The following is a 26974-nucleotide window of genomic DNA, read 5'->3' as shown; positions in this document are numbered from 1 at the left end:
ACATCACCTGTAGTGGTCTCTGGTGATGAGGAAGCACTTGATCCTCATTCAGTGGAAACTTCCCCTTCCATCACAACCCACCGGCTGTGCAGACTTCAGCAGATGATGACCCAGTATGGGAACCTGGTACTTCAGCACCAAGTCTGAGTTCCTGGAACGCTTCCGTGCTGCAGCCCACACTTGGAACTGCTCTCTTTCTGCCTTTTGAGAAGCTATTTGTGACAGGAAGAGAAACCACTTTTTTTTTTTTACAAAGAAACAAAGTTGGTTATTTATTACTATTATTAAAACCAAACAACCCTCCAAAAATTATTTTGAACTGCTGCCATGGGTCAGTTAAAAAGTCACATGATCTAGAGAACAAGACTTCCCCCAGCAGTGAGCAAACAGAGCAGGTTGCCAGGACACGGAGGGGGAGAAGCAGTTTGCCAAGAGGATAAACAGCAGCATGTCACCCCGGGAACCAGGACAACACGTGAGTCAGGAGTGAGCTGCAAAACGTAAGTGCTGCCTAAGGGTACGCTGGGAGCTACACGCTGGGCGAGGGAGCTCAGACCAGAGATGGACCCCTTGCGGGGAGCATCCTCCCAGAAGATAGGACACAGAGAAGTCACCCATGAGAACGGGGCAAGACCCAGGACCTAAGGCAGGGCAGATAAGGGTCTGGCTTCCCACACAAGTGTGGGGCTGCCAGTGGGTCAAAGAAACCAAATACACAGAGTATCAGGTGGCTGGAGCAGCCTCCTTATAATTAAGGAACTAGCAAACCAGAGCTGGTGAGGACCCAGAAATAAGGAAGATGAGAAAGAGAACAGCAGGTATCTCTGTTAACCTGATGTGTCCCCGGGATACCTCTTTGGAGGGGGAAGGTCTCAGCTCCACCTAGAAGATCATTTCCCAAAGTGGGCTCTCTGAAGCTCATGTTTGGGATTAGCAGATGCAAACTAGGATACAAAGGAAGGATAAATAACAAGGTCCTACATCTAGCATGGGGAGCTATATTCAATATCCCGTGATAAATCATAATGGAAAATAATTATGAAAGAGAATGTATACATATATGTATAATTGAGTCATTCTGCTATACAACAGAAGTTAACACAATATTGTAAATCAATTATTTAAAAAATTTTTTTTAAAAGAGGGTACTCTTTTAAAATTTTTTTCATGGAGAAAGTTTCATGGCAAAGCACATTTAGGGAAAATCGGGTAAACAGAGACAAAACAGGCATCTATACGGAGAACTCACCAGACCCCGCCCTCTGTCTCCAAGGGGGCATGGAATTCAGCGTTTTAGCAGGTTGGAGGGTGTTATTAAACATAATTATTTTTTTTTTCTTGGTTGTGAAATCCAGTTTTCTTGGGAGAGTTTGCTTTGGTCTTCTCTTCCAGTTAATAGTTATATTCTTAAGAGCTGGGACTGAGTCTACAGACAGCAGTTCCCTTTCCTTTGAACCCAGAGCTGCATTTAGAGGTGTTTCCTAAGGCATGATGCTGCTCACGGGCCTGGGGGAGCTGAGTGCAGAGCTTGATGGAGGTGTTCAGAGATTCAGATCCTTTCGGGGCTCTGGCCTATTAGAAGGGTGGGGGATCCACTTTGTCAGGCCTGGAAGAGGAGGCCACCCGCCACCCTGGGCCTGGGGCTCCCCGCCTCCTCCTGGCTGCTGGTCTGGGCTGTTCCCAGGGGGCAGGCAGATGCACAGTGGTCTTCATCCTGACAGACGTCCGGCACCACCAGAGATTAGCAGGGAATCTGGTGTTTCCCTTTTCTTTAGAATGGTCAGTTGGGTTGGGTATTTTCCATGGCAACTGAGAACAGGCTGAGGAGGTGTGGAGAGTGGGAGCCGAGGCAGAACACAGGGATATCTGCTTTATGATGACTCCAAATGAGCTCTGGGGTCCTTGCTGCCACCCTGGACCATGAGCACCACCCCTGAGAAGAGTGTGGTGGTGGGAAGGAGGCCTCAAAGTGAGTCCTGAATGGCCTCCCCCAGCACTTGATTTGCAGGAGCCTAGAGAAAACCATAGGAGAAGGCAATGGCACCCCACTCCAGTACTCTTGCCTGAAAAATCCCATGGACAGAGGAGCCTGGTGGGCTGCAGTCCATGGGGTCGCTAAGAGTCAGACACGTCTGAGCGACTTCACTTTCACTTTTCATTTTCATGCGTTGGAGAAGGAAATGGCAACCCACTCCAGTGTTCTTGCTTGGAGAATCTCAGGGACGGGGGAGCCTGGTGGCCTGCTGTCTATGGGGTCACATAGAGTCAGACACGACTGAAGCGACTTAGCAGCAGCAGCAGCAACAGCAGAGAAAACCATCTTGTTCTGGGAGCCGCCCTTCGGTTTGCATTACTCATTGCCGTACCTAATCATTCGGCCTGATTCAGATCCAGTCTGTGACTTAAGGAACCTACAACCCACCGGGATTTACAAGACTTTATAAGTTAATATTTCTATATGACAGAGCTGTGAGTACTGCGTGATGACGTATGCCAAGCAGGTGACATCCTGCTGGAGCTGGGGGCTGGGGGAGACTTCATCCACTCTGCTCAGCATCACCCCTGGTACCGAACTCAGGGCTGGGCAGAGAGCAAACTTGGAGCCTGATGACTGTTTGCTTGTTTCTTTTAACTTTTTATTTTATATTGGAGTATAGCAGGGCCTTCAATTAACAGGGTTTCCCAGGTGGCTCAGTGGTAAAGAATCCACCTGCCAATGCAGAAGCTCTAAGAGACGTGGGTTTGATCCCTGGGTCAGGAAGGTCCCCTGGAGGAGGAAATGGCAACCCACTCCATTCTTCTTGCCTGGATAATCCCATGGACAGAGGAGCCTGGCAGGGTACAGTCCATGGGGTCACAAAGAGCTGGACATGACTGAAGTGACTGAGCATGCACGCACACAGGCACAGACAATTAACAATGTTATGACAGTCTCAGGTGGGCAGCAAAGGGACTCAGTCATACATATACATGCAACCATTCTCCCCTAAACTCCCGTCCCATCCAAGCTGCCACATAACATTGAGTAGAGTAGGTCCTTGTTAGTTATCTGTTTTAAATATAGCAGTGTGAACATGTCAATCCCAAACTCCCTAACCATCCCTTCCCCCATCCTCCCTACGTGGCAACCATAAATTTATTCTCTAAGTCTGTGAGTCTGTATCTGTTTTGTAAATAAGTTCATTTGTATCATTTCATTTAAAGTGAAAAGGAAAAAGGAAAGAAGAAAATGAGTATTGGAAAAGTGTCATTTAATTACAATCTAAATGATGCTCCAATGGACCAGACAAAACAAACAACACTCCAAATGTTCTTCCCAAATAGTAAGTTCCACCAGGATTGCCCTGTCAGTCCAGTTTTATGGAGAATCAAATGCCTTTACAAAGAGAGGGTGTCATGTCAGGAGCAACTCACACATTTTATGAACGGTGACCTTGTCAGGGGACTGGAGATTGGGGCCTCCTGCCCCAGACAGCCACAGTTGCAGGAGACCCTCAGGATATCCCATGGAGGCTCAGAGGGGTCTGTCCCTTGTTTGGTTGCTCCAACCTCAGCAAGCTACTCCCCAGGCCAATCCTATTATTTGATCCTCCAGACTGTGTCACACAAAACCCTCCAGCTACTACTGGGCTCAAGGTAACTGGGCCATAAGGTACGATCTATTCTCAACTCAGCAAGCAGCTCTCGGGGAAAAGGCTGAAAAAGGGAGCAGAAGGTTCATATATCTTCACAGGGAGACAGAAGTCAAGGAGCTGAGTTGAAGTTCCTCATGCCTCAGCCAAAGAGAAATGCAGATTCCTTCCAAATGCTGAGCTTCTAGATGAGGGAACGAGCTCAAGGTAACGAGAAAGGACCAGTTTGGCCATCTGATGGGTACAGGTTGTAACTGTGCAAACACTACACTGAATTGCATAGATTAAATGTAATTTATAGAAAGTGTGGGATGACCCCCACCACCCTCCACCATGCAGTCTGCTCAGTTCTGGAGTATTCCAGGTGCTGAACAAATATGTCTGACTAGCTTCATGTCTTCCCTCTCAGTTTAGCTAGAAATACTATTTGCCTGTGTGTTTTCATGAGCAGGTTTGGGACCCTCTGTCCTGCTTTGAGAATCAGCTCTGTCTTATCCCAGGAAGTCAGGTCTGTACTGGTGAAGAGTTTGGACTTGAGTGACCTGCAAGAAATTCAAATACACTGTCGTGATGTGGCTCTTAGTGCAGCCATCGATGGATGTGCTGTAGAGACACTGCTCACGGGCCTGTCCGGCTCTGGAGACTGAGTACAAACTGGGGCACCCCCTTCTTGAGGGTTTGCCTCCTCTGGGGCAGCCAGTGGTTATCTGGCCGTCAGCCTAGCCAGGAGGAGTCCTTTTGCAGTGCTCTTGGCCACACCCTCTCCCACGGGGTCTACAAATCTGTCACCTTGGCTCTGAGTCAGGAGGGGACTCACCTCCCAGAGGAAGTCTGGGGAGAGGAGAAAACAAGTAGAGGACCGAGGGGGTCACTTCAGGCCAGGCAAGGAGAGGCTGGCAGGGAAATTCACTGCTGGAGTTACCCAGAAAGAGAGCCACACAGATAAAACTGAAAGATGATAAGTTAGAGAGAAACCAGAGCTGCCGGGAAGGCTAAGTATTCCCTCGGTGGAAGCAGAACTCTCTGGAAGCCTGCCATGTGGGCCGACCTCACCCCGGAGCCCTGAACCAGAGCAAACACAAAGCTTATCGCTGGAGGCTGGGAGGGCTGTAAACACCCAGCAGGGAGCCTGGACACACGGATGACGTTACCTCGCCTAGGAAGGGAGACTTCTGAGGAGCAGGTGTCACTTATCAGGTCTTAGGTCAAACATTAAAGAAAATGAAAACTAATTTACACTTCACATTCACGAACATGATGCTTCCTGAAGCAGGGGCTTCAAACCCCACAGCCGTTTTGTGACATCTCTTCCCAAGAAAACTTGGAACCTGCATTCAGAGGGATCTTGCCTGGAAAATCCCATGGACAGAGGAGCCTGGTGGGCTGCAGTCCATGGGGTCGCTAAGAGTCAGACACGACTGAGCGACTTCACTTTCACTTTTCATTTTCGTGCATTGGAGGAGGAAATGGCAACCCACTCCAGTGTTCTTGCCTGGAGAATCCCAGGGACGGCGGAGCCTTGTGGGCTGCCATCTATAGGGTTGCACAGAGTCGGACACGACTGAAGCGACTTAGCAGCAGCAGCAGTAGCAGAGTGAGCATGCGCAGGGGGCTTCAGAAGCTTTGTCTGCTGGAAACCTAACTTTCTAGCAGGCAAGGGGGTGGGGAGGGGGCATTGTGGGCTGACCCCTGGAACAGCCCCTGTAAGAGGAGCAGGTGAGAAAACCTCCCCCCACTTCCTCATCTGCAGTGGGGGGCACTGAGGGTCTGTGTAACCCCCACCCTGCCCCACTGATAGCCTTGGACTCTACAGAGCTGAGTGAGGCTGTCAGAACTCCTCCCCTGAGGGTCTTCACTGTTTTGCCACTTGGATCAAAAGCCAGTACTTACTTGCAGTAACAAGGAGACACCTGGGCCAGGCTACTTGGTTGAAAGATACACAACTTGCAGGCAGGTAATGAGGCACAGAGGAAACATGACTACAGGCCTGGAGCAGGGAGCAATCCAACAGGAGTAAACACACCCATGACCCCTAGGCAGGTGCACCAGAGGTCACATGCGACACTCCGGGCCACCTGCTTAGGCCACTTCCAGTCGAGGGACTGACTTCTGGGGGTTCGAGAGCAGCTCAAGAAGAGAGGGTAGCTGGATTCAGGTGTGGCTGGGTGGCCTCGTGGTGACAGTGAACTCTAAAAAGCTGTAGCTGTGTACTCTGAAGCCCAGTACACAGTTTGGAATGGACTTTCCATTTAACAGGCAAGTGAATGGCACAGAAGTAGAATCTGTTTTTCCAGCTACTCTGATCTGTTAGGCGTCTATGAAAGATACACCACTAGCTATGTTTAGAACCACAAAGAATTAAAACTAGAAGAATCAGCTTATAGAGTTTGAATTTTAATCCTCTTCATAGTGATCTACCAATATATTAGCTTGTAAAATGTTGTTTATATCACACATGTATACAGGGTTCTTCCTAAAAATTAACACTATTGAGTGCCAAGAGCACAACATGGTACATTCAGTAAAATTCTGGAATTAATAATATGTTGATCCAATCACCTGATGGGTCACCCTAAATTTATATGCTGACCATTTAAGTGTTTAGATTGCTTCCACTGACCTTCTGGACATGGGAAAACTGTTGGTGCAGTACTTAAAAATATCACACACTATGTTTCATCATTTGCTTTAAGTATTTCGTGGCCCTGGGCAGTCCGTGTGCATTTACTTTCCTCCACTGTTTACTAGGCTTCAGCCTTGTGCTAGGTCCTAACTGGCCCACCTGCTTTAGAAACTGTCAAAGGGATAATCAGTGTATTTGATCATGTACATTCATTCGAAAAGCAGAGGTATATTATAGTTCTCATAGGGCTATCGACACTCCTTGGAATTCACCCAGTCTCCTTGAGGCCAAGTGCTTTTCCCAAGCAGTTGCTTTTAGGCTATAACTTTAGGTGACTGGGAAAATTCCCTAATCAAAGCACAACCTAAAGATTTTTAAAACATGAATTGTTCATAGTCATTAATCAACTTGTAATTGGCCCGTGAAAGGTCAATGCAATTTGCAAACTCCAGGAAGTGGGATTTCTAAAAAAGGGAAAATGAGAAGGCAAGGCTTATAAGTTCATTTGTATACAACAGGAACCCTAAAAGAACTTAAGATTTGGAAAAAAACCCTTCAACACCTAACAGAAGATGGATAGAAAGGGGCTAAAGATGGCTGATTAGAATTGATGGTATAACAGACATGTAGGAAGCAAAATTAATTCTCTTGTGCTTTTATTTTTTTCATATGAGGCCAGTTGTCTTCCCTTAGAGAAGACTGGGGAAATGCTACTAAAGTGTAACCAAAGCTTGAGTTTAGAAAAGACACGATAAAAGACTGCCTAGCTAGACAATAAAAAAAAAAAAAAAAAGAAAGAAAAATTCAAATCTACAGGAAAGTTAAATCTCAGTGTGGCAGAAGCAATCTCAAATCACTGCTGGTAACCTTGGACAAATTATAAGGAGTGATACTGGATTGATATTCAAAAGATGACCAAATTGGATCCCTCTCTAAGATCAATTACCTTGTTATTAGTACAGAGCAAACATTGAAAATCAACTATTGATCTCAGGAATTAAAAATAGCAAATAAAAAACAGCATAATCAGCTAGAACTTTCCCACTGTCCCAACTGCATTATAAAATCAGCAAAAATGGGAAATGATATAGACAAAAAAATGTTTTGATTTTAGCAGGGCCTCTGACATAATTTTTCATGATATTTTTGTAGATGAAATGGTGAATCACCATGTGGTGGATTTTGGCAGGCCATAAGACTCTCGAGTTTAGCACTGTCCTAGACAAGATATTTTTCAGTGTATCAGATGAAGGCATATTTACCACATTTTAAAATAACACGGAAAGTAATGGCAGTATTTACGGACAGAATCTAGAATCTACATTATCCCAACCAGCTTAATAATAAAATTCATAAGAGAAATAAATAGAAATCCCCATAGTTAGGTTCAAGGAAATCAAGCTTACAGGATAGCAGTTCATATAGAAAACAGATGATGGTTGTATCTGATCACACATGGCACAAGCACAGTGTAACCTCACTGCCCACACCATGCACGTGGTCCCCATGTGCCAAAGGGGTGCAGTGCTCCTGCTCTCAGCATGAATCTGTGCCCCATGTTGGGCACTTGCCCTTGGTAGGAAAGATGCTGGCAGAGTAGGTGGCAGTCAGGGGAGGACCATGACAATAGGGAGGTTTTGCTTCTGGGCACGAGAACTGTCAGTGTTTGAAAGCTTGTCAAGAGGAATCAGGCCATCTGCCAGGAATGAGTGGGAGGCTTGACCATGGTCTCTTAAATTCCTTCCAACCTTAAGATGCTCTGTTTCTAGAGTTGCAGAGATCAGGGCACTGCACTCCTCACTTAACTGAAAGAAAACATATGACTGAGTACAGTTGAAATGATATGACGCTATTTTTTCTTCATGAATTTTCTGAATCTCTGTTATACTAATGATCTTCCCAGACTGAAACTCAAAATAAATTCCATATTGCCATCAACTTCTCTCAACTCTATCTGGAAACTTATGCATCTGTACCTTAAGATTAATTCTCCAAAATTACAGAGTATTAATAATCTGAGTGGAAATGCATTGTGGGAAGGAAAGAGAGCTCAGCCAAGAAGCAGCTGACCCAACTCTCCCATCCAGCAACAGTGGGAATGCTGATCCTTTAGTACCTTTCCTGAGCCTTAGCATGGTCATTTTGGAAGTTAAACACACACACACATATACATACACAACTGAGATTAACAATGCATAGCTTATAGGGCTGCTGTAAGACTCAAAAGAAGTAAAAAGATGTGACTGTGTTTTACAGAGTCCATACTATCACACAAATATAATGCTACTAATTGGAAATATTTAAGTGATATCACAGCTGGGAACAAAATCCCTGTGTCTATGTCCAAAGATCCCTAATAAGTTCAAGTCAGTCTCTAAGAGGGAATGACAAAAAAAGGGAAAGAATTCTTTTAAGCAGGATTTAGAAACAGCGCATTCAAGTCTTCCAAAATGAAAACTTAAATATCTAGACAGATAAATCTGCATGACATCGTGTATCTGGAACTTTGGGAAGAGAGGGCCTAGTTTTGAATCCTGGCTTTGCCACTTCCTAACTGTGTGAAAAGAGCATAAAGGCAAACAGAGGATTTATACTTTTATGAAAACAAAAATTTATGTTACCCTTCACATTTCTTGCAGTTAGCAAAAACATGTACTAATGTAGGTCTTTCATAAAGGCTAAGTGGCATAAAGTGAACTTTTGGAAAGCAGGGGATATGCTTCACTTCATGTTATTTCAGCTTAGGAGGTTTCATAGGAATGCTGTACTTCCATACAGATGAAAAACCTGTGCTATTATAGTATATGGTTGCTTAAAACCATCACATCTCTTAGACCAGTATCAAGGCTCATATATCACCTTATTAGAGAAATAACAGAAGGAATTATTTATGGAAGTTTTTTTCCCACCCTATTCTGGAAAAGCCATCTTGAACATGGGCTGCTGAGTGAATCCCCCATGAAGACGGCTGACTTCAGAACACTTTGGGACATGAGGATGGTACTAACCAATTGGACTCAGGAAATACTAAAATATTCAGGGTGAAGAGAAGGAAAGCATAACCCTAACTAATATCATTCTGATGTCTTTCTGGTCTCATGGCTGCAGGAATGACTAGATGGTCAAATTCTGTGAAACAACCTCATCCTGGAACAATTATAGGTCCATCTCTTGGACAGCCATGGAGGAAAGACTCTCAGGCTGTTTGAGGCTGTTTCTAACTCAAGTTTACCTGAGTTCAAAGAAGCCTCAAATGTCTCAAGCTAACATTGTGACTTTGATCATTTAAGACCAATATTTATCATGCACAAGAAAAATAACATTTTCTAAAGCACAGACAAAGCATTAAAGCAAAATTAAGTATAGGAAGGGAGTAGAGAAAGATCTGGTCTTGTTTTTGCTTCCATTATTAATAACATAAATGTGAAATATAATCATCTACCTGCCATGAAGATAGGGAACACAGGGAAACTTCAGGCCTGAGATCTAGCTATAACATTATCCCTGTCAATCTGACAGCGATGAACTCAGCAACCGGTAGCTACTAGAATAGTGGCCCCAACCAATTTGGCTGGGGAGTTCTAAAGAACAGCAAGGAGAGATAAGAAAGCCTTCATCCGTGATCAATGCAAAGAAATTGAGGAAAACAATAGAATGGGAAAGACTAGAAATCTCTTCAAGAAAATTAGAGATACCATCTTTACCATGTAAAGATGGGCACAGTAAAAGACAGAAATGGTATGGACATAACAGAAGCAGAAGATATTAAGAAGAGGTGGCAAGAATATACAGAAGAACTATATAAAAAAGATCCTCATGACCAAGATAACCACGATGTTGTGAACACCCACTTGGAGCCAAACATCCTGGAATGCGAAGTCAAGTGGGCCTTAGAAAGCATCCCTACGAACAAAGCTAGTGGAGGTGATGGAATTCCAGTTGAGCTATTTCAAATCCTGAAAGATAATGCTGTGAAAGTGCCACACTTAATATGCCAGCAAATTTGGAAAACTCAGCAGTGGCCATAGGACTGGAAAAAGTCAGTTTCATTCCAATCCCAAAGAAAGGCAATGCCAAAGAATGCTCAAACTACTGCACAATTGCACTCATCTCACATGCTAGCAAAGTAATGCTGAAAATTCTCCAAGCCAGGCTTCAACAGTACGTGAACCATAAATTTCCAGATATTCAAGCTGGATTTAGAAAGGGCAGAGGAACCAGAGATCAAATTGCCAACATCCACTGGATCATTGAAAAAGCAAGAGAGTTCCAGAAAAACATCTGCTGCTGCTGCTGCTGCTAAGTCGCTTCAGTCATGTCCGACTCTGTGTGACCCCATAGACGGCACCCCACGCAGCTCCCCCGTCCATGGGATTTTCCAGGCAAGAGTACTGAAGTGGGTTGCCATTGCTTTCTCCGAGAAAAACATCTACTTCTGCTTTTTAAATATGCCAAAGCCTTTGACTATGTCGATCACAACAAACTGTGGAAAATTCTTCAAGAGATGGGAATACCAGACCACCCGACCTGCCTCCTGAGAAATCTGTATGCAAGTCAAGAAGCAACAGTTAGAACTGGACATGGAACAACAGACTGGTTCCACATCGGGAAAGGAGTATGTCAAGGCTATATATTGTCGCCCTGCTTATTTAACTTATATGCAGAGTACATCATGAGAAATGCCGGGCTGGACGAAGCACAGGCTGGAATCAAGCTTGCCGGGAGAAATAGCAATAACCTCAGATATGCAGATGACACCACCCTTATGGCAGAAAGCGAAGAACTACTAAAGAGCCTCTTGATGAAAGTGAAAGAGGAGAGTGAAAAAGTTGGCTTAAAACTCAACATTCAGAAAACTAAGATCATGGCATCTGGTCCCATCACTTCATGGCAAGTAGATGGGGAAACAATGGAAACAGTGAGAGACTTTATTTTTGTGGGCTCCAAAATCACTGCAGATGGAGACTGCAGCTTGCTCCTTGGAAGAAAAGGTATGACCAATCTAGACAGCATATTAAAAAGCAGAGACATTACTTTTCCAACAAAGGTCTGTCTAGTCAAGGCTATGGTTTTTCTAGTAGTTGTGTGTGAATGTGAGAGTTGGACTATAAAGAAAGCTGAGCGCCGAAGAATTGATGTTTTGAACTGTGGTGTTGGAGAAGACTCTTGAGAGTCCCTTGGACTGCAAGGAGATACAACCAGTTCATCCTAAAGGAAATCAGTCCTGAATATTCATTGGAAGGACTGATGCTGAAGCTGAAACTCTAATACTTTGGCCACCTGATGTGAAGAACTGACTCATTGGAAAAGACCCTGATGCTGGGAAGGATTGAAGGCAGGAGGAGAAGGGGACGACAGAGGATGAGATGATTGGATGGCATCACCAACACAATGGACATGTGTTTGAGTAGGCTCTGGGAGTTGGTGATGGACAGATAAGCCTGGCGTGCTGCAGTCCATGGGGTCGCAGAATCAGACAGGACTGAGTGACTGAACTGAACGTTTTTGGCACCAAGGACTGGTTTCATGGAAGGCAATTTTTCCACGGGCTAGGGGGAAAAGAGGGATGGTTTTGGGGTGGTTTTCATAAGGAGCGTGCACCATAGATCTCTCACATGCACAGTTCATGGTAGGGTTTGCACTCCTACGAGAATCTAATGCAGCCACGGATCTGACACAAGGTAGGACTCTGGTGGTAAAGTGAGTTATGGAGCAGCTGTAAATACAGATGAAGCTTTGTTTGCTCACCTCCTGCTGTGCAGCCTGATTCCTAACAGGCCACAGACCAGTACCAGTTTGTGGCCTGGTGGTTGGGGACCTCTGTACTAGAACATATCATGTGCTTTTGAATCTATGTTTTTGGGTCTGTCTACAAGTCCATGAACCTTACACGGTGAGGGAGAAGAGAGAGTTCCAACCCTGTTAGGACACCTCATTTTCTTCCTCTCAGCAAATGTTTGTTGAATGGGTGGATGTATTAATTTGTTTAGCCTTGGGTCCTTGGAATTCCAAGCTTCTCTTGTTAGTTTTTGATTCACTGACCAAATTAACAGAAATGTTAGTTAGATGAATTTCATTGCTAGGCCCATGGAATATGATAAAGACATGTGTAAACAAACTAAAGATGACTTTTAGCATGCTGAATTAACTTTAAAAATGCTGGGTGTCATGTCACTGTGTAACCCACTGGGTAACTGGGTGTCAGGTCACTGGAAGAGTTAATATTAGTGGTTCAGGGCAAAGCAAACAGAACTGAACTTTGCACTAATTCCAGAATTCTAACCTCTCACAGAGGTTAACCTGTGTTAAACAAACATACTTAGAATACAATTTCACATAAGAAAAGCTTTAAAAACTTACAACCTAACTATATTAAGTTTGATTCAATTTACATTTATCTATTTAACTACTCTCTATTAAGTACTATCTATTTAAGTGTCAATTAATTTGTTCAGAGATGTATCCAATAGTTTTTTCTTACAGTAAGTGAATTACAAATATGTAATCTGGTATATTTATGGGTATAAATAAATATGTGATCTTCCTAGTTAGGACATAAAATAAAATTAAGTTTTAGGCAATTAAATTAAAATATGATTTATTTAAGACAGAACTATAATACAATATAAAATACAATAACTTCCAACAGAAATATAACACAAGTCGCAAATGCAAACCCCATGTGCAATTTTGTGAGTAGCTACAAAAAGAAACAGGTAAAAGTAACTTTAATAATATATTTTATTTATCCCAACATATATCCCAAATATTAGTTTCAACATGTGATCAAGAATTAAAAACTATTATGATTTATTTTACCCTTTTTGGGTTCTCGAGCCCCAGTGCGTGTTTGATACCCACAGCACACCTCCACTGGGACTGCCACGGTCTGAGTACTCTATGGGCACAAGTGGCTCATGGCTGTTGTGTCATACAGCACAGCTTCAGGCTAATTTCATAGCCATATCATAAAATAGGGCTATAGCGTGATTATTTTATTTATAGAAGGAAGGTGGAAAGGATACTTGTGAAGTCCCTGGGAGGTGAATCACTGCTAATTTAGTACATTAATCATTAGAAGATAAAAGATACTACCACTGACAATACGAACATTGTTAGTATATAGTTAGTAATACTAACAATACTATCACTGTTCTATTATTAGAACAATAATAGAGATGAAAATTCTCCTGGAAATCCAGACTATGTATTCTCAATATTCTTCTTAAAATTATATGAATACATTTCAATTCTTCATTTATGTGCCCTAAAATAGTCTTCTTTGTAAGTATACTCTGCTGTTTGGAGTATGGGAGTCAACTGGACAATCTATATGCTTTAACCAACTTTTTTGCATTTAAAGGCATTTCCTAAGTCTCTGTATAGCTTTCTCTAGCAAATTCCTGCTACCACAAACCACTGGTTGGTATAGACCATCTTATGGTTCAAAAACGGCAAACATCAAGATGTCTATGTAGCATACTACATGAGGCTACAAAAACACATCCAGCCCCAGTGAGAAACACAAAGATTATGACTCAGCTAACTTCAAAAGTTTGACCCTATTTTGTAAATTGATTTTGCATACGATCTTGTTTATTTCAGTCATCCCCTCCTTCTACCCAAAGACTAAAGTGGAGAAAGAAGAGCAGTGATGGACACGGAAAAGTGGTAGATGAACCACAAGTTTCCAAGGAGGCCAAAGCATGTCTATGGTGGAAGGGGTGGGCAGGCCAGTGGGGGAGGTGCTGTGAGAAGTGTGTGTGCTCAGTCACTCAGATGTACAACTCTGTGACCCCATGGACTATAGCCTGCCAGGCTCCTCTGTCATGGGATTATCCAGGCAAGAATACTAAGGTTGGTTGCATTGTACTACTCCAGGGGATCTTCTCAACCCAGGGATCAAACCCGCATCTCTTGTATCTCTCCCATTGGCAGGAGAATTCTCTAATACTGTGACACCTGGGAAGCTGCCTGGAAATGGATATACTGGTAGAATCTCTGGTGATACTGTGGAGCCGAGAAAAGGATACCAGAAACAAGGAGGTCAAGGAAGTAGGAAGCAGGTAAGGTTTCTGTCATCCACAGGGAGGTTAAAGCTGCTCACAGGATGGTGGGGAAGGGTGGAAGGGATGTCTGCAAGCCCAGATTCTCACTGCTCACTGACATCTGCCCTCTTCATGCACGTTTCTTAAACAAAGGGCTGATTTATTTCTTCTCTTGTGAGAGATCATGGTACTGATATCCATTATTTCCCTTGCTTAGGAAACTCACAAGAATTAACACGCCTATCACGTGGAGGCACTAAATACTTAGTGCTCCCATCAGATGGTAAGTTTATGTTGAGAAAAACTGGGGTCTCTGCCTGAATTCCAGGTAATTGTTACTTTCATTCATTCATTCATTCATTCACTCATCAAACAATTCTTGAGCACTGTGTCGGGCACAGTATGGTGGGGTTTTTTCCTCCCTCAGTTCAGTTCAGTCGCTTAGTCATGTCCGACTCTGTGACCCCACGAACTGCAGCATGCCAGGCCTCCCTGTCCATCACCAACTCCCAGAGTTCACTCAAACCCATGTCCATCAAGTTGGTGATGCCATCCAGCCATCTCATCCTCTGTCGTCCCCTTCTCCTCCTGCCCCCAATCCCTCCCAGCATCAGAGTCTTTTCCAATGAGTCAACTCTTCGCATGAAGCAGCCTAAGTACTGGAGTTTCAGCTTCAGCGTCATTCCTTCCAAAGAACACCCAGGACTGATCTCTAAAATATCACAAAAAGGGGGAGTCTGTAACAATTAAATGTTAATTTTTCCTTGCCTGACTGAGAATTACGATCTCTAGGGATCTTGCCTCTGTTTACTATTCCTTTGCTTCCTCCCTTCTCCCTATTAAATAATAGGAAGATAAATGTCATGCCATTTTAAAAGTGGCCAACTCCACTAATGACCTAAAGACAGGTCCCAAGACCCAGGGAGGAGCTACTTCTTGGCAGATGTGAACACACTACATTGCTCCTGTGGTTCTGATCACCAATATTCAGGGTCCTTTACAGCACAGGGACCCCACCAGAAATAGGGATGGCTGGCAAAGTGTGATCATGGTACAAAGAGAAGCTTCATGATTATGGACACACATGGCAGAAGCAACTGGAGTAGAGCATCAAGTCTCAACAAACTTGCTGGCCACTCCTGACCACATTTTTAAGGACTTATGCGTCCAGTCCATTATACTGAAGAGCAGTGAAGATGGTCACTGACTGTCAACCGCTACTGGGCCCCAAAAGGCTACAGTCCCAGAGACTCTAGAGATTACTGTTTTTCTACTATTGTTTTCACAACACACCTACTCTTTTAACTCATTTTACCCTTTGTGTATGTGTGATTGAAAAGTTTTTTTTTTTTTTTTTTTTTTTACTTTGTATTGGAGTATAGTTAATTTATAAATATCATGTTTCAGGTATACAGCAAAGTGAATCAGTTATACATATACACATGCATATACGTATATGTATAACTTTTTTAGGTTCTTTTCCTGTATAGGCCATTACAGAGTACACAGTAGAGGTCCCTGTGCCATACAGCCCTTTTTAAGGGCTGAATGTTCGTATTCCCCATAATTTGTATGTTGAAGCCCTAATTTTTAGCATGATGATACTGGAGGTGATATTTGAGACCTCTGGGGGAGAATTAGGTTTAGATAAGGTCATGAGGGTGGGGCCCTCATGATAGGACTTCAGTTCAGTTCAGTTCAGTCGCTCAGTCATGTCCGACTCTTTGCGACCCCATGAATCGCAGCACGCCAGGCCTCCCTGTCCATCACCATCTCACGGAGTTCACTCAAACTCACGTCCATCGAGTCGGTGATGCCATCCAGCCATCTCATCCTCTGTCATCCCCTTCTCCTCCTGCCCCCAACCCCTCCCAACATCAGAGTCTTTTCCAATGAGTCAACTCTTCACATGAGGTGGTCAAAGTACTGGAGTTTCAGCTTTAGCATCATTCCTTCCAAAGAAATCCCAGGGCTGATCTTCTTCAGAATGGACCAGCTGGATCTCCTTGCAGTCCAAAGGACTCTCAAGAGTCTTCTCCAACACCACAGCTCAAAAGCTAGTGCCCTTATAAGAAAAGACACAGTGACAAGGCAGCCATCTGCAAGCCATGATGAAAATTCTCACCAGAATCCAACCATGTTGTACCTTAACCTGGGACTTTCAGCCTTCAGAACTGTGAGAAAATGCATTTCTGCTGTTTAAGCCACCCAGTCAATGGAATTCTGTTTTGGCTTCCTGGGTTGATGTATATACACCTCCAACTTTGCTTTAAATTATTTGGTACAATCAGAAAAGCTGACAAGATTGTAGCAATTCTTCCAGTGTTACTTTATGTGCACTTCATTCAGATCTCACTGGATACTCCAGCTCATCAAGGAAGGGACTGGAGGAGAAGAACACACTGGTATGGGGCCACATTCCAGCAGAACACAAAATTCATTTTCTTTTAAAACATAAAGTTGATTGTTTTAAGTAGTATAGCTGTGAATTCTTTCTAAATCTGCTTTCTTCTGGAAATTGAGTTATTTTTTTGTAGAGCACTGACCTCTGTATGTGAGGCTCTGTTCAAAATTTCAGTTAAACTTTCTTATTACATTAAGCTGAAGAATTTCAAATTAAAGAAAATGAGATGGAATAAATGTTTAAAAATATGCATGACCTCCAGGCACATCATCTACTCCAAGTGAAGGGCACAGATGATGGCTGGTTTGTTCCCTCACCATGACCCTCTACAGTTTCTCCAAGTTTCCAAACTGGTTTTAGTCAGGCATGTTTTAAGGCTGCCCCTGTTTGTCAGCTGGTCATGTGAGCACAATGTTCTCAACACACAACAGTTTACCTTCCACATGGCCAAGAGGGAATTGGGGTAGTTAGGGAAAAGAATCAAATTCTAATTTACATCCCAACCTAGCCACAAATACAGAACATGTGGATCTCAAAATTGAAATGGTCTTAAACACCTTTGAAAACACAGGCCCTAGAGTCAGCTTTATTACTGATAATGATAACTATACAATTTTAAATCCATTTTGATTACAGAATATTATTATAAGTAAAATTAACTACATTTTAAAAAGAGTCACAGCTTGGTTCCATCATCACCATTTGTGCTTAGGCAAAGCTGAGTCTATCTGCCTACGGACAGAAAAGCTTTCATGACGGATTAAGGTAACTCCCACCAGCCACTGCTATTCCCTGCTCCTCCTCATGGAAGGAAAAATGAAAACAAAGGCACAGAAACTATGCAATTTAAAGATTATACTTTGTGTCGAGGAAGCTATGCTTCTGGAGGCTGGTCTGAACTGCTGAGAGAAACAGCCTGCATCATAGTTTTAGACAATGAGTTTGAAACTGGTTGAGGAGGCTGAGCGAATAGTGAGAACCCCTCAGGAGTCATCATGTTTTTATCTGACTGGGGCACGCAGCCCCTCTGCACTGACTTTGTCAGTATAGCATTCCACGGAGGTCGGTGTCATCTCCGTTTTACAGCAGAATCAACACCAAGTTGTATAAAGGCCACATACTGAGATTACGATGTTATTTCGTATTACCCGCTCTGATACACTGTCTGAACAGTATTCAGGATTGCTTCTCCATAAAACTTTCAAAATCCTCTTTGTAAGTTGAACCTCACAGTCCTACCTGAGAGAGCCATACCTGTTCTACCCTTATGGGACATTCTGATCACTACTGGGACACCATGGAGGCTAGGGCCAAAGGGATCTTAGAACAGGCGGTAAAGTAGTGCAAAGCAAGAGCAGGTATCAACATGCAATAAACCAAACTTAGAGCAAAAATTTCCTCCAAAGATAAAGGGATAGAGGACAGAATTCATTTCTGTGTAATCTGCTATGAGAGTGAACCTTTTAAACCAAAAAATAGCACATGTAGTAGAAAAAGTCAAATTATACTTGTGCACATGCGTGCCAAGTCACTTCAGTTGTGTCCAAGTCTTTGCGACCTATGAACTATAGCCCACCAGGCTCTTCTGTCCACAGGATTCTCCAGGCAAGAATACTGGAGTGGGTTGCCGTTTCCTCCTCCAGGGAATCTTCCTGACCCAGGGATTGAACCTGGGTCTTCTACATTACAGGCAGATTCTTTACTGATTGAGTCACCAGGAAAGCCCCTTAGGATAAAATATTTGAGATTTCTTCTGCACTGAACAGCACCTTACCCCTCATGTTAGTTCCTCCTGCCACCTCTACAAAGTCCCTCTACCACATAGTCCCAGGTCCAGGGATTAGGAGAAGGACATCATTGGAGGCCATTACCCAAGTCTGCAACACCCACAAAATGAGCTAAACATAACTACAGATCTTTATTTTTTAAATTAAGAACTGAAAGGAATTATATGGAAGAAGAAGCAGACTGACTGGGCAGCTCTGTCTATAGCCTGGAGGTTCTCTCACCAGAATTAAAGCTGTTCTCCAACTGCCCCCTCAATCACTATTTACATGCTATGACTACTGTCTTTGAATAGATTGGACCTTATTATTGGCTAATTTCCTATTTATCTGCCGTAATGTCCAGTTCAAGTGAAAAAAAAAAACAACTCTGCATATGCAAATGAGTTCATACCTAGGCCTCTGGATACACAGCACATACTCATGTGTTATACAGTATAACAGTGCTTCAGAAAACCAGGGACAAATGTGACTGCTTTCTGCTAGTATATGTTTAACAAATGTGTGTTGGAAAGACAGATTGGTAGATGGATGGATGTGTGTGTCGATGGGTGGATGGATGGATGAGTGGGTGGATGCATGGGTGGATGGATGGATGGATGAGTGGGTGAACAGATGGATATGCGGTGGATGGACAGATGAATGGGTAGATGAGTAGGTGGATAGATGGGTGGATGGATGGATGAGTGGGTGGATGCATGGGTGAGTGGATGGATGGAGGCATGGGTGAATGGATGGATATGTGGTAGATGGATAGATGAAAGGGTAGATGAGTGGGTGGGTGGATGGATGGATGGATGACTGGCTGGCTAGTTGGGTGGCTGACTGGCTGGCTGAACGGGTAAGTAGGTGAATGGATATGTGAATGGATGGATGGGTGAATGGGATGGGTGAATGGATAGGACAGAACACATCCAGGAGCCTTTGGAATAAAAGCAAGGCCATCAGTTTCTTTCTGCCCATCAGTTATCTGATTTGCCTTAAAAAAAAAAAAATCACTCTGCAAACAAATAGAAGACAATGTAATATGGCCCTGACCTTTAAATAGAAGAGTTCAATCCTTTCTGCTCTTGTCCTGCCTAAACTTCCCACCTCTCAAATAATGCCAAATTCTTGAAATTCACCAATAGATGGGCCTCTGTTATTCACCTCAGACCACAGATGCTCTAGGGTGGAATTGAAGCTGGCAGGTAGATGTCTACACTTTCAAAAGTAGAGCACCTAGGATGGGAAGGTATCAGAAGAAGCCTCATGAATTAGGGCAATGATGATTTACAACTTCATCACCACCCTTCCAGCACAGAGACTTTCCTGCATGTATGCTAAGTCGCTTCAGTCATATCTGACTCTTTGCAACCCTATGGACTGTAGCCCACCAGGCTCCTCTGTCCAGGGGATTCTCTAGGCAAGAATCCCGGAATGGGTTGCCATGCCCTCCTCCAGGAGACCTTCCTGACCCAGGGATCAAACCCACGTCTCCTGCATTGCAGGCAGATTCTTTACCCACTGAGCCACCTGGGAAGCCCAGAGATCTTCCTAGGAGATCCCAAACCTAAAGGTAAGCTATTTTGGCTTGACCTGCATGGCCTTAGCCATTGTGACAAGCTGGGAAGGCTGCACGATGTTAAATGGCTAGTGGAAATGTTCTCAACCTCTTCCTCCATGAAAGTAAGGCACATTCAGTTTAAAAGGGAAGTCTACAATTATAATCATTCTGTGCTTCAAGCAAATATCATGTCATGGAAGGCCAAGAAAATGGATTCTCTGATTTTTTCAGTTGAAGGTCCTTAAAAGACTTCCCTGCATGCTGCACTGTAGAAGTGCACTTGAGGGTGTGTGTTGGGGTGTGTGTGTGTGTGTGTGTGTGTGTGTGTGTGTGTGTTGTGTGCAGATGCAGTGTCACTTCTGCACTGGATGACTTATACCTTGGTCGATGGCCTACAATAATTTAATTTTGATTGTAATCCTATGTATGCCCTTTGCTACCACATCCCAGAGCATTTATTAAGGGCCTCTTAAGGGAGATGTTAAGGCTGTCTCTGGTAAGCTGGCATGCATGACATGAATGGGTTCAAAGGTTCAATGGCAGTGAAGATGAAGCCCAGATACAGTGAAGAAAGAGTTATAAGAGGGCAGAGCTGGGACTTCCAGATGGCTTCAAATCCCAAGATAAGATGAAAATTCCCAAACTAGTGCTATCAGACAGTAAAAGATAAACATGGCCCAAAAGATGAATGAAAGGAAGATAAGACACATAGGTTTAGAAATCTGTGACCATGTCCACAGAGAGCTGCTAGAGAGCAAGAACATGACCACTTGGCTCAGCAATGTGACAAGTTTTGTTTGTTTGTTAAGATAACCACCAACGTTAGCAAAAGTACAAGCAAACGGCACACTTTCAGAGAGGGGGGAGTGATAATGGCATACACAGCCCTTTGGGAAAATGAATTTAGCAGTAAGTAACAAGAACCTTTAAACGGTTTAAAAGTTTTGGCTCAGGGATTCTACTTCTAGGAATCTATCTAAGGAAATAATCAGAAAAGCAAGGATTTATTTACAAGGATATTTGAACTTATCCTGGAAAATCAATCATCCTGAGAATCTTCATTTCTGACAGGTTCCCAGGGGATGATGCTATAAAGTTAAGGACCACACTTCCAGAACCACAGATAATAGAGCAAGAATTTCTTGTATTTGCCCCAGGGACCTTGAGTCCCATCCACAGCAGGTTCTCAAATTTTAATGACAAACCAGATTATTATTTCTTGCCTAAAACACTAACTGGCAGGGTTTCCCTCCCCCCCCCCACCCCCCGCAAAGAAGGTAAAGTTCTGGAAAATTAAGACAAAGAAAGGAAATGCCCACTGACTAAGCAGCTGCAGGGAACTGGGCATGGACTGGACCCTTCACATCCTCTAGAACTCATTCCATCCTCCTGGAGGGAGGCATGGCCATCTCTATCAGGAAAGTGTGAAACTGTTAGTCACTCAGTTGCATCCAACTCTTTGTGACCCCACAGACTGTAGCCCACCAGGCTCCTCTGTCCATGGGATTCTCCAGGAAAGAATACTGGAGTGGGTAGCCTTTCCCTTCTCCAGGGGATCTTCCCAACCCAGGGATCGAACCCAGGTCTCCAGCATTGCAGGTGGATTCTTTACCAGTTGAGCCACAAGGGAAGCCCAAGAATGCTGGAGTGGGTAGCCTACCCCTTCTGCAGCGCATCTTCCCGACTCAGGAATCAAACTGGGGTCTCCTGTATTGCAGGCAGATTCTTTACCAACTGAGCTATCAGGAAAGCCCAAACCTGGGTCTCCCATACTTTGGGCTGATTCTTTACCATCTGAGCCACTGGGGAAGCTGGTGGAAGTTTCCCTGGTAGCTCAGCCAGTAAAGAATCTTTATCATAGGAAAATGAAAACTGAGATCCCAGGGAACAGGGTCATTTGCCAGGGACAGGCAGCTAGTGAGGGATGGGGCCGAGAGGCCATCAGGGTTGTCAGATGCCCAAGTCCTGGCTTCTCTCCCCCTGAGAAGAGACACATTTTACTAAGATAAAACCTCTCCTGTAAACAAATATCATGCTGCCTGAAAAGACATGACCTACATAACACGAGGAAAGTGCAGGAGCAAACATATGAGTTTATCACACTGGTTTTTTTTTTTTTTTTTTTTTTTACAGTTATTAGTACAATGAAGAAGCAATGCATTCAGTGTAAGAAAACATCTTCTCAGCCTGCCTTTAGCACAAATTCAAACATACTTTCAATGTGTACATCTGTGAAGAATGAGCCCATCAAAATCCACTGAAGTTTGGAGGACGCTGGACACTGATGTTAAAGAGGATTACACTAAAGCAGACATCCTGAGTCGTCAGTAAAAGCAAAGCAGGAAACTACAGAAAGCATTTGTAAAAATGTGAGATTTGTCTACTTTGATTTCAGGACTTAACTGTATTCACAGCCTCCCCCTGCAAGGCATAGCCGGGTTTACCCACATCTTCGGTCCTGCCCTAGATTCCACTTGCTGGGGAGCTCCTTATTTCCTGTGAGTGTGAGGACTGCTGTGTTCCAATTGTTTGGAATGATTAGACTGAAGAAAACTCTTATTTTCCCACCTCTTGGGCACTTTCTCTTCTAAAGTGAAAACTTTGTGTTTGCTGTTATGCAAATTAAAAAAAGGTTGGAAGGCAGCCCATTATGGGCTACACAGAAGTTATCTGAGGTATTTTCTAAAAACAAAGCAGAATATTCTAGAAAAAACACAGAATGACCCACTCAGCCCTATACTATCTGAGAAAATATACTTAGCTATCAATGTTCAAATAATATAGATGCCACTCCTCAAACTGCTTCTTTGAAACCCCCATGAAACCTGACATCCCAGGTACCTCCAGATCCAAGCTTTCATTTTACAAAAGAATGATCTCAGGACCCAAATGCTGCTAAGATTCACAGGCTCTATTGTGCTATAGAATGCACCCAATGCTGATTCAAAACAACCATCTCATCTGGTACTAAGACAGTCCATTTTTCTCTTCTTGCTGTGGTTACAGTTAATCTCTTTGCCCGGCTCCAAACACATGTGCAAACATCTCCAGCAAGCTGATGATGGCATCAGAGAAAATGCTATATATCTACCACTCTTGCCTTCTGCCTTTAAGCTTGGATTACTGCTGGCAGCTTTCTCCTCAAATCTGCATTCCACACCAATCCTAATTAATCATATTACTAAATAATAATTAATTGGATAAAACTATAATGCCAGCTCTGGCTTCTCTTGGAGGAATGCCTAAACAATCCAGCACAACCTCAAACCTCTTGTGGTACATAATGTGGCTTGGAATCATCGATCTGAAACGTTTGGTTCTAATTCAAATACTACCTGGGTCTGAAAATGACCGTAAGAGGCAGGGCCAGTTGTCTATCCCAATATTTGATCTACCTTTATCTTGAGTCCTGTGCTGTGTGCTGTCTGTGCTAAGTCGCTTCAGTCATGTCCAACTCTTTGAGACCCTATGGACCATCGCCCTCCACGCTCCTCCGTCCATGGGATTCTCCCGGCAAGAATACTACAATGGGTTGCCAAGTCCTTCTCTAGGGGACCTTCCTGAACCAGGTATCAAACCCAAGTGTCTTACATCTTATGCATTGGCAGGTGAGTTCTTTATCACCTTGAGTCCTAGAATTATCAACTTTCAGCTGAGAGTCAGGTGACTTGCTATAAAGACTACATTTCCCAGCCTTTCTGTGGCAATATAACTACCTAGCTATAGCCATGTAACTTCATCTTGGTGAAAGTGATTTGAGCAGAAGTACTGGGTGAAACATTCAAGGGATGTCTTTCATGAAAAAGCACATGCCCTCCTTTCTTCTTGCAGATGGAATGAAGATGTGATGGCTGAAGCACGTGCAGCCACATTGGACCATGAGGTGAAAATCACATACTTAGGATGGCAGGGTGACATCACAAAAGATGGCAAAGTCCTTGATACTATAGAGGTGCCACAGCAGCATGGGCGCCTACACAAGGTAGAAACAAATTCCTATTTTCTTTCAGCCATTATTATCTTGGGTTTTCTGTCACAAGTGGCCAAAACTAATCCTAACAAACATGCAGTAATGAAAATATCTTCAAACCTCCAAATGATCAAGGGTCAGCTTGGGATAGAGTCATAGAGATCAGGGGCAGGAAGTGAATCCTGTAGGACCATTTCATAAGCTTGCTGAGTTCCTGGATACTTATGGAGACTGGGGCTGAGTATAAGTGACTAGAGAATGTCCTGAGGCCATAGGACATTGACATAATGTGCTGGCTGGAGTTGGGAGCACTTCCAGAGCCTAGGTCTTCCTGGTCAGGGATGGACAGCAACAAGGCACCATGCCAGGGAAGCCCTTGCTGCGCTGCCCACCTCTGCAAATATATGCCAAGCCTCCTCCAGAACCACTTATCCTCACCACCCCAGCCCCAGCCCTCCCCACTTCCTCCTCATATCACCTCCAGATGTTATGTTAATACATGGCTGTGTGCAGGGACACAACTCAAGGGTCACCAGCTCTTTAGGGAGTACTGTTTCCATCCTATAGAGACAGAGCCTTAGCTGTGGTGCCACCTGGGAGAAATGTGTAGCACACAGTGAGACATGCAGGGAGGAAGACCAGCTCAGATCATGTGGAAGGAAGTGAGGCCCATTCCTCCTGGCAGACAGGGTGGTTTGCCAGCTATGCAGATTTGGCAAGAAAGAAAGATATAAACCTGGGTTCACCTTTCAGCATCTGATTCCAGTCAACAGTAAGTCACAGGTAGTGTAAGGAAGGAGGTGTTCTGGGCCCCAGGAGGCTGCATTCCTGTGTGTGATCTGGTATAGATCACAGCTGCTCTCAGAGGGGTCACAGTTGGCTTACTGTATAAAAGCAAGGCTGGGGGCTTCCTTGGTCATCCAGTGGTTAAGAATCCACCTTGCAATGCAAGCGACATTGGTTTGATCCCTGGTATGGGAAGATCCCACATGTTGCAGAGTGACCAAGCTGGTGCACCACAACTACTGAGCCCACGTGCCCTAGGGCCTGTGCTCCCCAACAAGAGAAGCCACTGCAATGATAGGTCCATGTACTGCAATGAAGAGTGACCCCTGCTCACCGCAACTAGAGAAAGCCTATTGCAGAAACAGAGACCCAACACAGCCAAATAAATAAATAAGTAAATCTTTTTAAAGAATTAAAAAATAAAAGCAAGTCTGGCGTCTTAAGCAGCAGCATCTCAAAGGTGGAAGTTCAGTTAGTCCAGTTCAGTCGCCCAGTCATGTCGGACTCTTTGCAACCTCATGGACTGCAGCACGCCAGGCTTCTCTGTCCATCACCAACTCCTGGAGTTTACTCAAACTCACGTCCATTGAGTCAGTGAGGCCATCCAGTCATCTCATCCTCTGTCGTCCCCTTCTTCTCCCACCTTCAATCTTTTCCAGTACCAAGGTCTTTTCAAATGAGTCAGTTCTTCACATCAGGTGGCCAAAGTATTGGAGTTTCAGCTTCAGCATCAGTCCTTCCAATGAATATTCAGGACTGATTTCCTTTAGGATTGACTGGTTTGATCTCCTTGCAGTCCAAGGGACTCTCAAGAGTCTTCTCCAATACCACAGTTCAAAAGCATCAATTCTTCAGCACTCAGCTTTCTTTATAGTCCAACTCTCACATCCATACATGGCTACTGGAAAAACCATAGCTTTGACTAGATGGACCTTTGTTGGCAAAGTAATGTTTCTGCTTCTTAATATGCTGTCTAGGTTGGTCATAACTTCCCTTCCAAGGAGCAAGTGTCTTTTAATTTCATGGCTGCAGTCACCATCTGCAGTGATTTTCTGAATGTTGAGCTTTAAGTTTTCTGAATGTTGAGCTTTAAGCCAACTTTTTCACTCTCCTCTTTCACTTTCATCAAGAGGCTCTTTAGTTCTTCTTTGCTTTCTGCCATAATGGTGGTGTCATCTGCATATATGAGGTTACTGATATTTCTCCCAGCAATCTTGATCCCAGCCTGTGCTTCATCCAGTCCAGCATTTCTCATGATGTACTCTGCATAAAAGTTAAATAAGCAGGGTGACAATATACAGCCTTGATGTACTTCTTTCCCGATTTGGAACCAGTCTGTTGTTCTATGTCCAGTTCTAACTGTTGCTTCTTGACCTGCATACATATTTTTCAGGAAGCAGGTCAGGTGGTCTGGTATTCCCATCTCTTTAAGAATTTTCCACAGTCTGTTGTGATCCACACAGCGGAAGGGAAGCTGTATTTCAGAGTCTCCAGGTAATTCCAACGATCAGCCAGGTTTGGCAATTTCTGACTTAGAAACTCGCCACACAGGGTGTTCTGTGGGCCTGCAGCATCACACTCATTAGAAATGCAGACTCTCAGTCTCCACCCACACCTACTGAACCAGAATCATCATTTTCACAAGATCCCAGGTGATTCATGTACACATTAAAGTTTGGGAAATGCTGGCTTAAGTCCATGATGTCATGACCTCATGGAGAACGTAATATATTTAGCCACTGTCCTGGGAACCACTCTCAATACTTGCTTTTCATTTTGTTTCATTTTTTAAATAAAAACCACTTACTGTGAGATTCTAAGTGATAATGCTTTTAAAGGTTATGATATAGTGTGAAATCCCACAAGGTCTAGTGGTTAGAATTCCTGCTCTTCACCCAGGTGGGCTGGGTTTGGTGTGGGGAGGAAGAACATTTTGGGCTTCCCAGGTGGCACTAGTGGTAAAGAGCCTGTTTGCCAATGCAGGAGACGTAAGAGACACTGGTTCAATCCCTGGGTTGGGAAGATCCCCTGAAGGAGGAAATGGCAATTCTCTTGCCTGGAGAATCCCTGGACAGAGGTGCTTGGCAGGCTATGGTCTACAGGGTTGCAGAGTCAGTCACGACTGAAGTGACTTAGCACGCATGTAGTGTGAAAGGTCAAAAAATTCTAGCTTGGTTTTTG

The 26974-nt window shown here is 43.8% G+C and overlaps 1 protein-coding gene and 1 long non-coding RNA gene across 6 annotated transcripts in view; one reads left to right on the top strand and one right to left on the bottom strand.

Annotated features, from left to right (window-relative positions):
• The window catches only part of DAPK1 (death associated protein kinase 1), a 211556-nt gene that overhangs the window by 109339 nt on the left and 75243 nt on the right, over positions 1-26974 (bottom strand). The window lies entirely within an intron of this gene.
• On the top strand, positions 158-26605 carry LOC109563230 (uncharacterized). Its single transcript, XR_002181315.2, has 3 exons — positions 158-500; positions 14194-14321; positions 22171-26605. It is a non-coding gene; the product is annotated as an uncharacterized lncRNA (long non-coding RNA).

This window comes from Bos indicus, chromosome 8 (assembly GCF_029378745.1).
Source record: "Bos indicus isolate NIAB-ARS_2022 breed Sahiwal x Tharparkar chromosome 8, NIAB-ARS_B.indTharparkar_mat_pri_1.0, whole genome shotgun sequence".
Classification (NCBI taxonomy): Eukaryota; Metazoa; Chordata; class Mammalia; order Artiodactyla; family Bovidae; genus Bos; species Bos indicus.
Note: the sequence above shows the minus strand (reverse complement) of the source record. Positions and strands in the feature narration are given on the sequence as shown.